This window comes from Aegilops tauschii, chromosome 5, assembly GCF_002575655.3.
Source record: "Aegilops tauschii subsp. strangulata cultivar AL8/78 chromosome 5, Aet v6.0, whole genome shotgun sequence".
Lineage (NCBI taxonomy): Eukaryota > Viridiplantae > Streptophyta > Magnoliopsida > Poales > Poaceae > Aegilops > Aegilops tauschii.
This window is the reverse complement of record NC_053039.3, coordinates 152,165,615-152,181,509: the sequence shown is the minus strand read 5'-3', so window position 1 is coordinate 152,181,509 and position 15,895 is coordinate 152,165,615.

The window sequence follows — 15,895 nt, the reverse complement described above, 5'->3', positions numbered from 1 at the left end:
AAGGATATAGTTTTATACAGACTTGCGGTGAAGCCTGTATTTACAAGAAAGTGAGTGGGAGCACTATAACATTTCTGATAAGTATATGTGAATGACATATTGTTGATCGGAAATAATGTAGAATTATTCTGCAAAGCATAAAGGAGTGTTTGAAAGGAGTTTTTCAAAGAAAGACCTCGGTGAAGCTGCTTACATATTGAGCATCAAGATCTATAGAGATAGATCAAGACGCTTGATAAGTTTTTTCAATGAGTACATACCTTAACAAGATTTTGAAGTAGTTCAAAATAGAACAGTCAAAGAAAGAGTTCTTGCGTGTGTTACAAGGTGTGAAATTGAGTAAGACTCAAAGCCCGACCACGGCAGAAGATAGAAAGAGAATGAAAGTCATTCTCTATGCCTTGACCATAGGTTCTATAAAGTATGCCATGCTGCGTACCAGATCTATTGTATACCCTACACTGATTTTGGCAAGGGAGTACAATAGTGATCTAGGAGTAGATCACTGGACAGCGGTCAAAATTATCCTTAGTGGAATAAGGATATGTTTCTCGATTATGGAAGTGACAAAAGGTTCGTCGTAAAGGGTTACGTCGATGCAAGTTTTGACACTAATCTAGATGACTCTAAGTCTCGATCTAGATACATATTGTAAGTGGGAGCAATTAGCTAGAGTAGCTCCGTGCAGAGCATTGTAGACATAGAAATTTGCAAAATACTTACGGATCTGAATGTGACAGACCCGTTGACTAAAATTATCTCACAAGCAAACATGATCACACCTTAGTACTCTTTGGGTGTTAATCACATAGCGATGTGAACTAGATTACTGACTCTAGTAAACCCTTTGGGTGTTGGTCACATGACGATGTGAACTATGGGTGTTAATCACATGGTGATGTGAACTATTGATGTTAAATCACATGGCGATGTGAACTAGATTATTGACTCTAGTGCAAGTGGGAGACTGAAGGAAATATGCCCTAGAGGCAATAATAAAGTTATTATTTATTTACTTATATCATGATAAATGTTTATTATTCATGCTAGAATTGTATTAACCGGAAACATAATACATGTGTGAATACATAGACAAACAGAGTGTCACTAGTATGCCTCTACTTGACTAGCTCGTTAATCAAAGATGGTTATGTTTCCTAGCCATAGACATGAGTTGTCATTTGATTAACGGGATCACTTCATTAGGAGAATGACTTGATTGACTTGACCCATTCCGTTAGCTTAGGACTCGATCGTTTAGTATGTTGCTATTGCTTTCTTCATGACTTATACATGTTCATATGACTATGAGATTATGCAACTCCCGTTTACCGGAGGAACACTTTGTGCGCTACCAAACGTCACAACATAACTGGTGATTATAAAGGTGCTCTACAGGTGTCTCCAAAGGTACTTGTTGGGTTGGCATATTTCGAGATTAGGATTTGTCACTCCGATTGTCGGAGAGGTATCTCTGGGCCCACTCGGTAATGCACATCACTATAAGCCTTGCAAGCATTGTGACTAATGAGTTAGTTGCGAGATGATGTATTACGGAATGAGTAAAGATACTTGCCGGTAACGAGATTGAACTAGGTATCGAGATACCGACGATCGAATCTCGGGCAAGTAACATACCGATGACAAAGGGAACAACATATGTTGTTATGCGGTCTGACCGATAAAGATCTTCGTAGAATATGTGGGAACCAATATGAGCATCCAGGTTCCGCTATTGGTTATTGACCGGAGAGGTGTCTCGGTCATGTCTACATAGTTCTCGAACCCGTAGGGTCCGCACGCTTAACGTTACGATGACAGTTATATTATGAGTTTATATGTTTTGATGTACCGAAGGTTGTTCGGAGTCCTGGATGTGATCACAGACATGACGAGGAGTCTCGAAATGGTCGAGACATAAAGATTGATATATCGGAAGCCTATGTTTGGACATCGGAAGTGTTTCGGGTGAAATCGGGATTTTTCCGGAGTACCGGGAGGTTACCGGAACCCCCCGGTAACTTAATGGGCCTTAGTGGGCCTAGGTGGAAGAGAGGAGAGGAGGCTAGTGCAGGACCGCGCCCCCCTCCCCCCCCCCCCCAATCCGAATGGGACAAGGAGAGGGGGGGCGGCGCCCCCCCTTCCTTCCTCCCCTCCACCTCTTCCCCTCTTCCACTCCTAGTCCAACATGGAAAGGGGGGAGTCCTACTCCCGGTAGGAGTAGGACTCCTCCTAGTGCGCCTCTACCTCCTAGGCCGGCGGCCTCCCCCTTGCTCCTTTATATACGGGGGCAGGGGGGCACCTCTTGACACACAATTGATCAACGATCTTTTAGCCGTGTGCGGTGCCCCCCTCCACCATATTACACCTCGATAATATCGTAGCGGTGCTTAGGCGAAGCCCTGCATCGGTAGAACATCATCATCGTCACCACGCCGTCGTGCTGACGAAACTCTCCCTCAACACTCGGCTGGATCGGAGTTCGAGGACGTCATCGAGCTGAACGTGTGCTGAATTCGGAGGTGCCGTGCGTTCGGTACTTGATCGGTCGGATCGTGAAGACGTACGACTACATCAACCGCGTTGTGTTACGCTTCCGCTATCGGTCTACGAGGGTACATGGACAACACTCTCCCCTCTCGTTGCTATGCATCACCATGATCTTGCGTGTGCGTAGGAATTTTTTTGAAATTACTACGTTCCCCAACAACTTGAACATACACAATGCTCCTACTACTAGGCATGTGCAGTGGTTCATACGTCAGTACTACATAATCTTGTTGCTAGTGTAGTAAGATATGACGATAACAAATGATGTTGTGCGCATGTCAACTATATGAACAGTAATGTAACATAGGAGTACCTCTTTTTCGACTGTCCGGTCGAGAATGAACGGTGAGATCAATGTTAACAGAACTAGGTCTACAACGCACGGAGAGTACGGTGCTATAGTACTCCACGAAACATGAACCATATGAAGCACGGCTCAGTGTTAGGCAGGGTGTATGAAGGGTGCACGGGATGGGAGCAAAAGTTCCCTTCTCGACCCACTTTTGGGTGTTTGGCAGAGTGCATGAAGGCTGCATGAGTCCACACTAGTAGGTTAACACAAATAACACGAAGAGGGAACAACTATATTGAGATGAGAATGCAACGAAACACACCCACACGCTTTGTGCTACAGCGACTGATCTGCACCGTCTGAGTTTGATCCAACGGTCATGTTGCGCCGAGACATGGACATGCCCATGCAGAGGACGCCTAAACACCACCGAAGTCCCTCTGCTTCTCGAGGCGCACGACGTTGGTGATACAGGGTGCAACGGCTCGTAGAGCCCACTCCCGGTCGACGGGAGCCAGCTCGTCAAAGATGGCGTCCAATGGCACAAATGGATTCCGGTGACGGAGCCCTGAGAGGATTCGCCCGACAACAGCAACGGCAGCCCGCAACCCCTCCTTGTCCAGCTCTGCCCCCACCATCGCGTGGAGACGGCTCAGCTCCTCGGAGATATAGGTGAAGAAGGAGGCCAGGTCAGGAAGCCGCAGCTCATTGAAGTCAACGGGGTGGTCGAACGGGTTTAGCCCGACGGTCGGCATGGTCGCGCTGGCACGACGGTAGGCATCGCGCAGCCGCAACACGTGTGTGGCAACTTGGTCCACCAAGTGGCTGAGGCGATCCTGGACCTCGTCACGATCGGCCCGCTCGCGCTCCAGCCGGCTCCCCTGATGGCCTATCGTATCTCCCGCTTTCTGTAGCAACACCGCCAATGCCTCGAGCATCTTTGTGGTGGAGGCCTGCCGCTTTTGAAGCTCCGTGAACTCCCGCACATAATGGAGGAGCATGGCACTCCTCTCCTCCTTCAGCTCACGGAGCTCCACGTCCTTGGCCCTGAGCTACGAATCCTTGGCCTGGAGCTCCTGTGTCAGGCGCCTCACCTCAGACTCCGTGATCTGCTGCGCTGCCATGGCACCAGGTAGAAGCAATGGGGAGAGGAAGCAAAGGGGGCGAAACGGCTGAAAGGCAATGCAATCTACGGGAAGGCGGAGGGAGCGAGCCGAGCAGCGGGGAATCTTTAGGATTTCACCATGGGAAAACACGAGTCGACGACTTCTCACATCAGGGAGCAGTGGGTTTTACAGGCGGAGTCATCGTGACTAATTACTGCCGCGCCTGCTCCCGTCAATCAAAAAATTAAAAATCCTGCCACGCCTGCTCCCGTCAATCAAAAAAAAAATCCTGCTGCGCCTGCCGCACCCAAAGACTAGAGCAACACCGCGGTGGATATTTAAATTTACCTGCCGGCAAGGAGATAAAAAAAAGGGTGAAAAAACAAATGTGGCGGCGGCCTAGCTAATCGGTCGCACTAGCCCAACTAGCTAGCCACCGTGCTTCACTAATGTACTCGGCGAGAAAGGTGGTCTTTCATGATTTGACGACTCATTTACTTGCTTCAGCGCTACGACCGAGGACGACCCAGAAAACGCGCGGTAGGGCGTCCCACATCTCGGCAAGGAAGAATATATGCGTGCACCACCCGGGAGGACCCCGAAACCGCGCGGTAGGGTGTGCCACGTCTTGGCACGGAGGAAAAATGTGCGTGTAAAAATATACTGTATCAGATGTAGTAGTACCTATGGTTCGACCTCGGGACCTAGCCAGTCAGTCGAAAACACCCCACTAGCCACACAACTTCATCTTGCTAACGTGGCACGGAGGAAAAGTGTGGTTAGCTCCATCTCGACCAGCCACAACGTCTCTTGTTCTAGGCGATTCTTCTATCTTCCAAGCTTTTTTAGTTATAATAACACCACGGCAAGCTAGCGCCGCTCTTTGTGTGTGCCCGTGCATCTAAAGGTTAGACGATGGAGAGGAGAGAGATCGCAGACCTGGGACCCACCAGTAAGTGAGTCAATGGTCATGCACATGTTGACGAGGCACTCCCTCTACTCTACTCAACGTAATACTATATAAAATCAAGTTATGGGACATATCCAACAACCGTTGTTGTTTCAGGCTATCGGCTTACGCTTTGTAGTCCAGGTTGCCAGTTCAAATCTCGTCTTTCAGATTTGTTAGTTTTAGGTCCAAATTTGACCAATGACAAGTGGGACTCCCGTGTGTTGTTCCGATATTTCAGTGTAAGATGGTTTTTTGAACAAACACTTTGCGCGGTTAGACAAGTAACGGCACGAGTTACACGTATTTTGCAAGTTTACGAACAAAAATGACAGCGGCATAGAATATCACATCCACCCCGCAGCTTAGATGACATGGTGATATGAGTTTTTACATCGTTGGAACTGAGATCCAATGGCTTGGGAGTAGTCTTTGTAATTATGCGCAATTTCCAAACTCTCCAAGTTTTTTTGCAAATAAAACATTCAGGCCTCGTGTGTGCCGCTGCATCTTGGATCCAACGGCTCCCCGTTGCTCATATTAGGCACTCCCCGTAGCTTAATTAGCCGCTACGGTGATACGAGCATCTAGGTCGTATGATCTGTGATTAGATGCCACATGCGTAGTACTTGTACTTTCTGTGCAATTCCCAAACTCTCTCAAGCGTAATTGCAAAACATTCAAACCTCCTACTGTGAGCCGTCATATCTCCATGAACTCGTATCACCATAGAATCTACGGTGCGGGAGCACCTCATATTCTCCTGTGCGAGAAAACATCATGTGCTCTCGCAGCTTGGATGGTACGGTGATACGAGCTTCGAGGTCGTTTGATCTGAGATCCAATGGCATCTGAGCAGTCTTTGTGCTTGTAAAAAGTGGCCGAACTCTTTAGGGACTTTTCTGCAAAAAACATTCGAACCACCAAGGAGTTGTTGGGTCACAAATCCAACGTCTCCGAAGAGCTTGTATCACCAAAGCATCTAAGGTGTGGTAGCACATGATATTCTTACATACAGGAGAATATGATGTTCTCCTTCATCTTAGATGCTACGATGATACGAGCTTCGAGGTCATTGGATATGGGATCCAAGGGCATCTGAGTAGTTTTTGTACAAATTGTGTGCAATTCTCAAACTCATTAAGGTTTCCTGTAAAAATATTAAGACATCATGTGAGCTGCTATATCTCAGATCAACAAGCTCCAAGCAACTCGTATCAGCATATAGCATCTAAGGTGTGGGGGCACATGATATTCTCCCGGGGAGGAGGGGGTGCACAACCAATCGGTGTTTGGGAGGGTGGGGACAAATATAATCTAAACAATCCTAAACAGAGCTTCATAATTTTATCTAGGGTCAAGGGGTTAACCCCCGACAATCTACATAGCTCCACCTAAACACAACATTTGCATGTACTGTAGTACTAGACTTAATATTCATGTTTCAGTTTCATGTTCATTTTAAATATTGAATTGAGGACCATGCATGTCTTTCATTTTACTCCCTTCGTTCCTAAATATTAGTCTTTTCGGAGATTTCAAATGGTTGTTTAAATTTCTGACGGGAGAAGGTGTATGGCAAACCCTCCTAAGGAGGAAATATGTGGGCTCCAAGGCGGTATCCCAAGTATACTGGAAGCCTGGGGATTCCCACTTTTGGGCGGGTCTAATGGCTACGAAGAAATATTTCTTCTGCTATGGATCCTTCTCAATTAAGGACGGCTCGGAAATTAGATTCTGAGAGGACAGATGGCTAGGGAATGCCACACTCTGGGAACAATATCCGGCTCTATACAACATTGTGCGCCACAAGGGTGATACTATCGCCACGGTAATGGAATCATTTCTGCCAAATGTGACATTCAGAAGAGATTTAATTGGACCTAGACTCCAATCGTGGAACATCCTGCTCCAGCGGTTGTCCACGGTGCACCTATCACATGGGTCTGATGTATTTCGGTGGAACCTTCATGGGAATGGAAAATTCTTAGTGGATTCCATGTATAGAGCGCTAATACAGTCTGATGTGCCAGTTGATAATAATAAGAAGATCTGGAAGATGAAGATATGATGCGGAGCATCCTACGATCATCCCCATGTACACTCGAGCCTACGCCATTGGACCTAAGGTGAACCCGCTCCTAAATGCTTCTCCTTTCCATTCATGTGAAACATGGTTGCTACCTAATGCAAGGACATTACACATGCCTAGGTACCAAGGAGACCCTCTCGGAGATGCTCGGAATGATGGACAAGTCCCCAAGTACAAGGATGAAGGAGCACGACGAGAGGAACCGGAGAAAGTCTACACACCCCGGACATCCGGCCCCTGAAGATGTCAACAGTAGCAGCAGCCCAGCAAACGAAGTGCTACAGGGCCCGGACATCCGGCCAGGCCCCGAACATCCTGCCCCTCCCGCAAGCCCGGACATCCGGCACCAGCCCAGAAATCCGGCGCCCATCACAGAACGTCCAGAAGCTGGATCTCGCCAGCCCGGACATCCGGCCCAGCGCCCGGACATCCGGCGTCTCGGGAAAGCCCGGACATCCGGCCCCTCCTACCTGCGTGCAGTGTATCCGGGCCGAAAGCCCATGTACCCCTTCGCCCCTTAGACTATATATACTCCCCCTCCACCTACGTTTTAGGGTTAGCATTGGTTTAGCTCATATGTGAGATAGAGCATTGCTCATCCATTACGGATCTACTCCACGAGAGAGACCGCGGCCCCTCTACGGAGAAGATCACTTTGGATTCAAGACCCCCTCTTGGGTGGCCCCCATCAAGACCTCCTTATGGAGAAGAACCGGTTACCCTTTGTATCATCCTTTGTTGGACTTGGATCTTGTATCTTACCTTTGTGTTCATCGATCTAGCGCATGTGTGATCTATTCTTATTGGTTGAGTTATTTCTCTCGTGTTCCCCTCGTGTTTCCCCTCGTGTTCATCGCGTTCTTCGTAGGGGTCTGCTCCTTTCGTGAAAGATCGGCCATCTAGGGTTCCACCCTACATCATCTTGGTATCATGAGCCACGTTGATCACGATTTCGGAGCCCCCTCTCTTTGTTTTCTAGCTTGATTTTGTTGTTTTTCGTCCTAATCCAAAAATTGCCCCACAAAAATAGCCCCAATTTTTTTCGTGATTTGTTGGTGTGATGAACTTTTGTTGGATTTGATCCGCGGATTTCGTGGGTTTCGAGTAGATCTAGCTTTCTCCCGATTTTCCCCACTTTCCATCCACGACATCTGGCCCGTAGCCCCGGACATCTAGCCCCCCGGACATCCGGCTCCTGGAGCGCATTTTCGCGCGCGGTTCTGGACATCAGGTCCCGGAAATCCGGCCAAACCCCCGGATGTCCGGCCCCTGGGAATTCAGCATGTCCCATTTCACCGTTTTGCCCATAACTTCCACATCCGGAGTCTGATTTTTGCGTTCTTTAGCTCGTTGAGTAGCTATTGACATCCTCTATCCCTCTAGATAGGTCCCATCACCATTTGACTCCATCAAATTTTTGGCACTTTGGCATCTTTGCCTAGGGCTTCCACCATAACTTCCGCATAACCACCACCGACTTCCGCAACCTAACACATTTTGTTCCCCTTAGCATTTGTGGTTGCTTGAGTAGTGATTCGAGTCGCCTAAGGTGTTTCGGCTACTTAGGGACGGTTGCTTCTTCATCAAGCACCACCATAACTTCCACATAGGCTTGCCCACCATACACTTCCGCCATCCCAACTTAACCCAATTTTGTTTGTGTTGTGAGTTGTGTCTCCTAAGGTGTTTCGGCTACTTAGGGACCGTGCTTCCAACTCCGACACCGTGTATAGTTCACCACCTTACCCTCGACTTCCGCATTGCGTACTCCTAAACCCATCATTGCATTTCCGCAATCCCATCGAGCTTCCGCAAAACCACCACCGCATTCCCGCTACCACCATTTGACTTTTGTCCTTGAGATTTTGAGTTGTGGTTTTTCCATTTCCTAAGGTGTTTCGCCTACTTAGGGACGAGTATCCATCATCTTGGTATCTACATCAAGAACACCGCTACTCATCATCACCTCGGACGGTAACCTCCATATCATCTTGGTATCGTGGTATCCCTCCATTGTATATTCCCTTGCAAATTGCATTGTTAACCCCTAGCCCATTTTGCGTCACTTGCCTATCGAGACTAGCCATTTGAGTATTGCCGGCAACATTACTTGTGCACATTAGTGATCTATACCTTCCATTGCATACATACCATGTCATATTGGTATCATATCATCCCTTGTGTCACAAGATTGTTCCCGCATATACACAATTGCTATCTTGGTTTGTGCATTTCGCAAAGTGGCCATACAAGAATAAGCTTCTAAGAAAAAGAACAAAGAGCTTGTAAGCAAGTGCCATAGCATCATACCACATTGCATATAAGATTGTCATATCCGATCATCTTGGATCATCTTGAAAGAAACACCGGGAACCATACATATATAGCATACTTGGGATAGAAAGCTTATCCATTTTGCATATCATAGGTTGTGCACAAGTGTCGTATCCGCCTATTGAGCAATCGTGCTAGCGTCTCTCTTGAGTTGTGCAACACGAGCGTTTTCCGTGGACTCCACATTTTGTGCTCATTCCTTGGTTGCACGACCCCATTTATCTATCCGTGTGTGTGTTTCCGTGTGCCATTCATTGCTATTGGTCTACTTGTTTCACTTGCGAATTTGTGAATCTCTTTCAACATTATTCACTCTTGCTAACATTTTGCATCAAATTTTGTGCCACTATCCTCACCAAGCTCCACCATAAGCCTTATTTGTGTAGGTGTGAGAAACCGACAAGAATTGGTACCAATTGTGCTATTTCCTTGTTACACATTGAGTGATCATTGATCCATTTTAAACATCGGTCAGGGTACATTTGGTATAGTTCTTCTCTTTCTCCCACTCATATTTGCTCGAGTCTTGTGATGGATATGCAAGGCATTTCATCTCCGGTCTTGGACAACAACGACGGCGTGAACAACTACATCACCAAAGCGTCCATCTTCGATCTACAACGACAAATGCAAGGCACACAATCTACCTTGCGAGAGCGCCTCGACAACCTCGCCATCGACATACACCACTCCGAAGCAAGGAAAAGGGACTACATCGACACCAAGTTGGGCGAGCTAAAGGATCAACTATGAGACATGGTGGCCGACTACAAGTCTTCTTCGCCTTCATCATCCTCAAGGCGGCGGCGAGCAAGTCGATCATCTTCGGAGCGCCCATGCGATACAAGCGCAAGTCGTCCACGTCCACATCTCCATGTCGACCACCATCACATTCGTGATCCACACCGTCATGAAGGGCAAGTCACCTCCAAGCATCATGTGCATGACGACGACGAACGACATCTACTACGAGCTCAAGTGCGACAACGAAAAAATCATCATGAAGATGCTCCACAAGCGCAAATGCACAAATCCCAACAAGCCCTACTTCATGCCAAGTCCAAGCTTCATGAGCACAAGAGAAGACCGCGAGACGAGCAACACCAAGACGGAGCTACGGCTACACCAACCACTTCGGCATCTTCGCCCAGTGCTATCAAGGCATCTTCGCCTTTGGACGTACGGCATCTTCGCCTACTTCCTATGAGTACGCCCACAACGACTTCATCAAGTCCAAGGCGACCACCTACAAGCGAGGGTGACACTTCCATCTTCGGAAGCCCCTCAAGGAAGATGGTCGAGCATGGGAAATTCCCTCCGGTCATGGAGACGAGCTACGAGGTGCCACATCATATGGGCCTCCAACAACAAGACGGCGACAAGAAGGTTGAGCATGGGACTATCCCTTCAACCAAGGCGGCGATAGGAGTTGAGCATGGAGACATGTGCACCAACATCTCTCCGACACCCACATATCATGAGATGACCTAATTGCCATGTGAGGAGAGCCACCCCACCATGGGCGATATGAGTGACTCCACCATACGTGACATTGGGAGCATTTCCTATGAGAGGATGAGTGTGACCACCACTAGCCCCACACATGAGAGCATGCCACACATCTGTGAGGTTGAGCACCATTTGAGTGACTCCACCAACAATATGAGTGAGAGCATCTTTGAGGGAGTGAGTGAGCCACAACACTTAGTAAGTGAGGTAGTTGACACGGCATGTGAGGCCACTTTGATTTCTAACAACTTAACCTCTACTCTGAGTGTGTTTTCCTTGGTGCTAGGTCTCATACATGACGACATGCTTATCCTCGACGAGTCCATACCTCCAATGGAGACGACGATGGCCATGGTGGACGATGATGTACCCCCCACATGGTTCCATCAAGATGAAGATGACAACGACTTGTTCTTCGACACCTCACCTACAACACATGAGCGATGCTACAATGGTAACATAGGTGATGGTGCTTCTCTTGTCCCGCTAGTGGACTATCTTACCAATGATTGCTTGCATGATGTTGATCCACCTATTCCAATGCTTCATGCTAGTGCGACTTCTTCATGTCATGACTTACCAATTTATGATGAATATGATGATGTGCATGTTGAGTTGCCTAGTTGTGATGCTATGCTTCATAGGATATCATGTGAAAATTCTATTGGTCACTTCATGTTCGACAATCCATTGAACTTGTCATATGCTATGAGTGAGATCTCCCACCTTGCATCATTTCAATCTCAACATAGTAACTATGCATGCCCCATTAAAATACATCCCATTTGCACTTATGGCATAGATGACGAGATGATGGTCATTGGCTTTTGTTTTCATGTGATGATATTGCCATGCTTCCTTTACATGATTTGCGCAATTCATCTACTATACCATGCCATGATCACATTGTTCCAAATATGCATTGTTTTGGATGTTGTCAATATTCTCCATGTGATGTTTCTACAAATGCTCATGAGGAGACCCCCATAGTTTCCTCATACATATTAGGAGATCTTGATGCATTCCATACTTTGCATGATTCCCATAATTGTTTGCACCATATGCATTCCATGAATAACAATGCTCTAGATATCACTAGTGATGCATTACACAATTTGAGTCTCCATTATGCTATACATAATAACAAACCTCTCATGACGGATGACATGTTTCTATATCACGCATCTCATTTATTTGAGCATTGGCTATTTTGTGCTAACCAACACATGCCCGTGCGCATCATGATGGATGATGTGTACATATACCACGCACACACAATTTTCCCTTTGTCTTTGTTTTGTGTAGGTACTCACGTATACTCGTCAACCTCTCAATCCCAAGAGTTGACGAAACGAGCTCTTGAGAGCAACGACGATTTGGGATCCCGTGGATTGTCCTTCCCACCATTCCCTTCGTGCAACGACTTCGCGCATCTATTTTACTTGGCTCTCACACGGCTTTGGGCTATATATCACTTGTTACGTTATGCCCATTCTATCGTGTTCACTTTGCATGTTATGCTTGCTTCTATGCCTTTGCCATGCAATTGTGACCCTTGCTTGCATCTACCCATGATTCACCATTATGCTACTCCTATGTGTATTTGCATGCTTGGTGGAGATACTTGTTGCTATTACCATGCTTTCTTTGTGCCTCATGCTATTGTTGATTCTTGTGTTGGGAAAGTCATGATGTTCCATTGCTATTTACATAGGACTTCTTGCCAATACATTGATGATATTTTCCTCATATCTTGCTTTCATGCTTGTGCTATGTTATGTGAATTATTCATGCACACTATTTGCACCCATGACATGTTTGCCATGATTCCTTCTAGTACGTTGCATCTTCGCACTACTAGCTTGCTTGACTTGATCTCTATGATTGCTTGCTTTGTCGCATCACCCATGTTCCATTCTTACTCGCTTTCTTGGGTTGATGACATATATGTTCATGCCTCTCACTTGATTTATCTAGATTATTGTCACTTGTCTCCATTAGTTGCACATCTCATATGCCATTGTAGTGAGTGCACCCATGCTATGCTTATTGATCTTGGAGACTTGGACATATTACTTGTGATGCATGCTTGCTTGTTTAAGCCTATTGTCTGTGGTTGTAGTTGCATCTTATGCTTTCATACCATACCACACCTTGTCCTTTCTTATGATAAGAATGATGAAAACACTTGTTGGGTATCTTACCACTCGAATGATAGGTTTTGCATTTACACTAACCTCATTTGTTTTTTCGAGTGTTTGTCATGTTCTTTCATTTTGAAGGATTCAAAAGGAGGTACCATCACGAGACATATTGGTTATGTGAAGGCATACAAGATGTGCAACTCCATCATCCTTGAGAATCTCCTAAAGGTGAACTCTTTCCCTTTGAGCCATCCTCAATTAAGCATGTTGGATGGGTCATTCTTTCATTGTTGTCTCCTTCTTCTTGTCTACATGATACATCTATTGGAGGGAGGACCGGCATTGAAGATTGGCTCTATGGACCTTCACATTGAGGAGCGCTCGCACTTATTGGATGCACCTTCGAACCTCCACTCATGCAACGACATCGAGCATTGGTACATCAACACTCCTTTGACACATTGCACCCCCACCTTCATATTTGTTGATTTTGCTCATACATGTCATCCTCGATGGACATATCATACTCACCACAAGTTTGAACCCTATGCATGGATTGACTCACATTATGATTGCCTTGTTGCATCTTCCATTTCTATGTCATCCATGATATATGAGCTTGTGCACTTTCTTAGCAAATTTGTTGTGATCTTTCTTGATGGCTTATTCATACATTATGATCATATTGCCTACCATCAATTGCATGATCTCATACTCACATTGAGCACCAATTGTCATATTCATGCTATTGATAAACCGTCTCACTATGACATCATTTTGCACCGTGGTTGCATTGATCATATTCACAACACATTTGTGTGCACAATGAATGCTTTTGCTCCCATGAATGCTTTGCATATCATTCTATATCATCTTGATAAGCTTCATGCGCTTTGCCATGAACAATCTTGCCGCACGGACTCATTCTTACATGATGGACACCTTGTGTGCGCTAACCATTGTATTTCCAAGTGTCGTTTGTGTTTGCTCTTTTTGCATGTGTACCACTCCGGAAACACCTTGGAGTACTTGGATAGCGCCATGACTTCCACTCCGTCCAATTACAAGTCCGTCCACGACAACCGTTTCCATGGTGATGAGGATTTCGATCCGAGGTCGGATCTTCCCCAAGGGAGGGGAGATGATGCGGAGCATCCTACAATCATCCCCATGTACACTCGAGCCTACGCCATTGGACCTAAGGTGAACCCGCTCCTAAATGCTTCTCCTTTCCATTCATGTGAAACATGGTTGCTACCTAATGCAAGGACACTACACATGCCTAGGTACCAAGGAGACCCTCTCGGAGATGCTCGGAATGATGGACAAGTCCCCAAGTACAAGGATGAAGGAGCACGCCGAGAGGAACCAGAGAAAGTCTACAGGCCCCGAACATCCGGCCCTGGCCCGGACATCCGGCCCCTGAAGATGTCAACAACAGCAGCAGCCCAGCAACCGAAGTGCTACAGGGCTCGGACATCCGGCCAGGCCTCGGACATCCGGCCCCTCCCGCAAGCCCGGACATCCGGCACCAGCCCGGAAATCCTGCGCCCATCACAGAACGTCCAGAAGTTGGATCTCGCTAGCCCGGACATCCGGCCCAGCGCCCGGACATCCGGCGTCTCAGGAAAGCCCGGACATCCGGCCCGTCGCCCGGACATCCGGCCCCTCCTGCCTGCGTGCAGTGTATCCGGGCCGAAAGCCCATGTACCCCTTCGCCCCTTAGACTATATATACTCCCCCTCCACCTACGTTTTAGGGTTAGCATTGGTTTAGCTCATATGTGAGATAGAGCATTGCTCATCCATTACGGATCTACTCCACGAGAGAGACCGCGACCCCTCTACGGAGAAGATCACCTTGGATTCAAGACCCCCTCTTGGGTGTCCCCCATCAAGACCTCCTTACGGAGAAGAACCGGTTACCCTTTGTATCATCCTTTGTTGGACTTGGATCTTGTATCTTACCTTTGTGTTCATCGATCTAGCGCATGTGTGATCTATTCTTGTTGGTTGAGTGATTTCTCTCGTGTTCCCCTCGTGTTTCCCCTCGTGTTCATCGCGTTCTTCGTAGGGATCCGCTCCTTTCGTGAAAAATCGGCCATCTAGGGTTCCACCCTACATCAAGATACCTCTTAAGAATAAAATCTTTGCATGGTATCTTCTTCGTGGAGTCATTCTTACTAAAGATAACCTTATTAAGAGGAATTGGCATGGAAGTCCGCAATGTGTCTTTTGTCACCATGATGAGACAATAAAACGTTTATTCTTCCAATGCAAATTGGCTCGTTCTATATGGTCAGTCATCCAAATAGCTTCTGGCTTGTATCCTCCTTGTAGTGTTGCTAATGTATTTGGCAACTGGTTACACGGGATTGATCACAGGTTTAGAACTTTTCTCAGGGTGGGAGCGCTTGCCGTTATTTGGTCGCTTTGGCTATGTAGAAATGATAAGGTTTTTAACGATAAAAGTACTTCCCTGATGCAGGTTCTCTACAGATGTACCGGGACTCTTCGTTTATGGTCCTCTCTACAACGCGTGGAGAATCGAGACCTGTTTACGGAGGCGTGTACACGATTGGAGGCTACGGCGAGGGATACTTTTACCCAGCATGGGTGGCAACATGATCTTAGGATTGACCCCCCTCCGCTTTAGGCGTTATACGGACTCTTCATGTTTTTGTATTTCGCCTTTTTATCATTCATTTGTGTGAGAAGACATTGTTTGGCTGTGTGCATCTTAGTAATGCAGAGGCCGGGTGTAATGCTTAAATCTTTTAAGTAATAAAGTGCCCCTTTTCGAAAAAGAAATATTTTAGAGTGTAGATTCACTCATTTTGTTCCGTTGTAGTCACTTGTTGAAATCTCTAAAAGACTAATATTTAGGAACAGAAGGAGTATTTTTGAATTCGTGTCATAC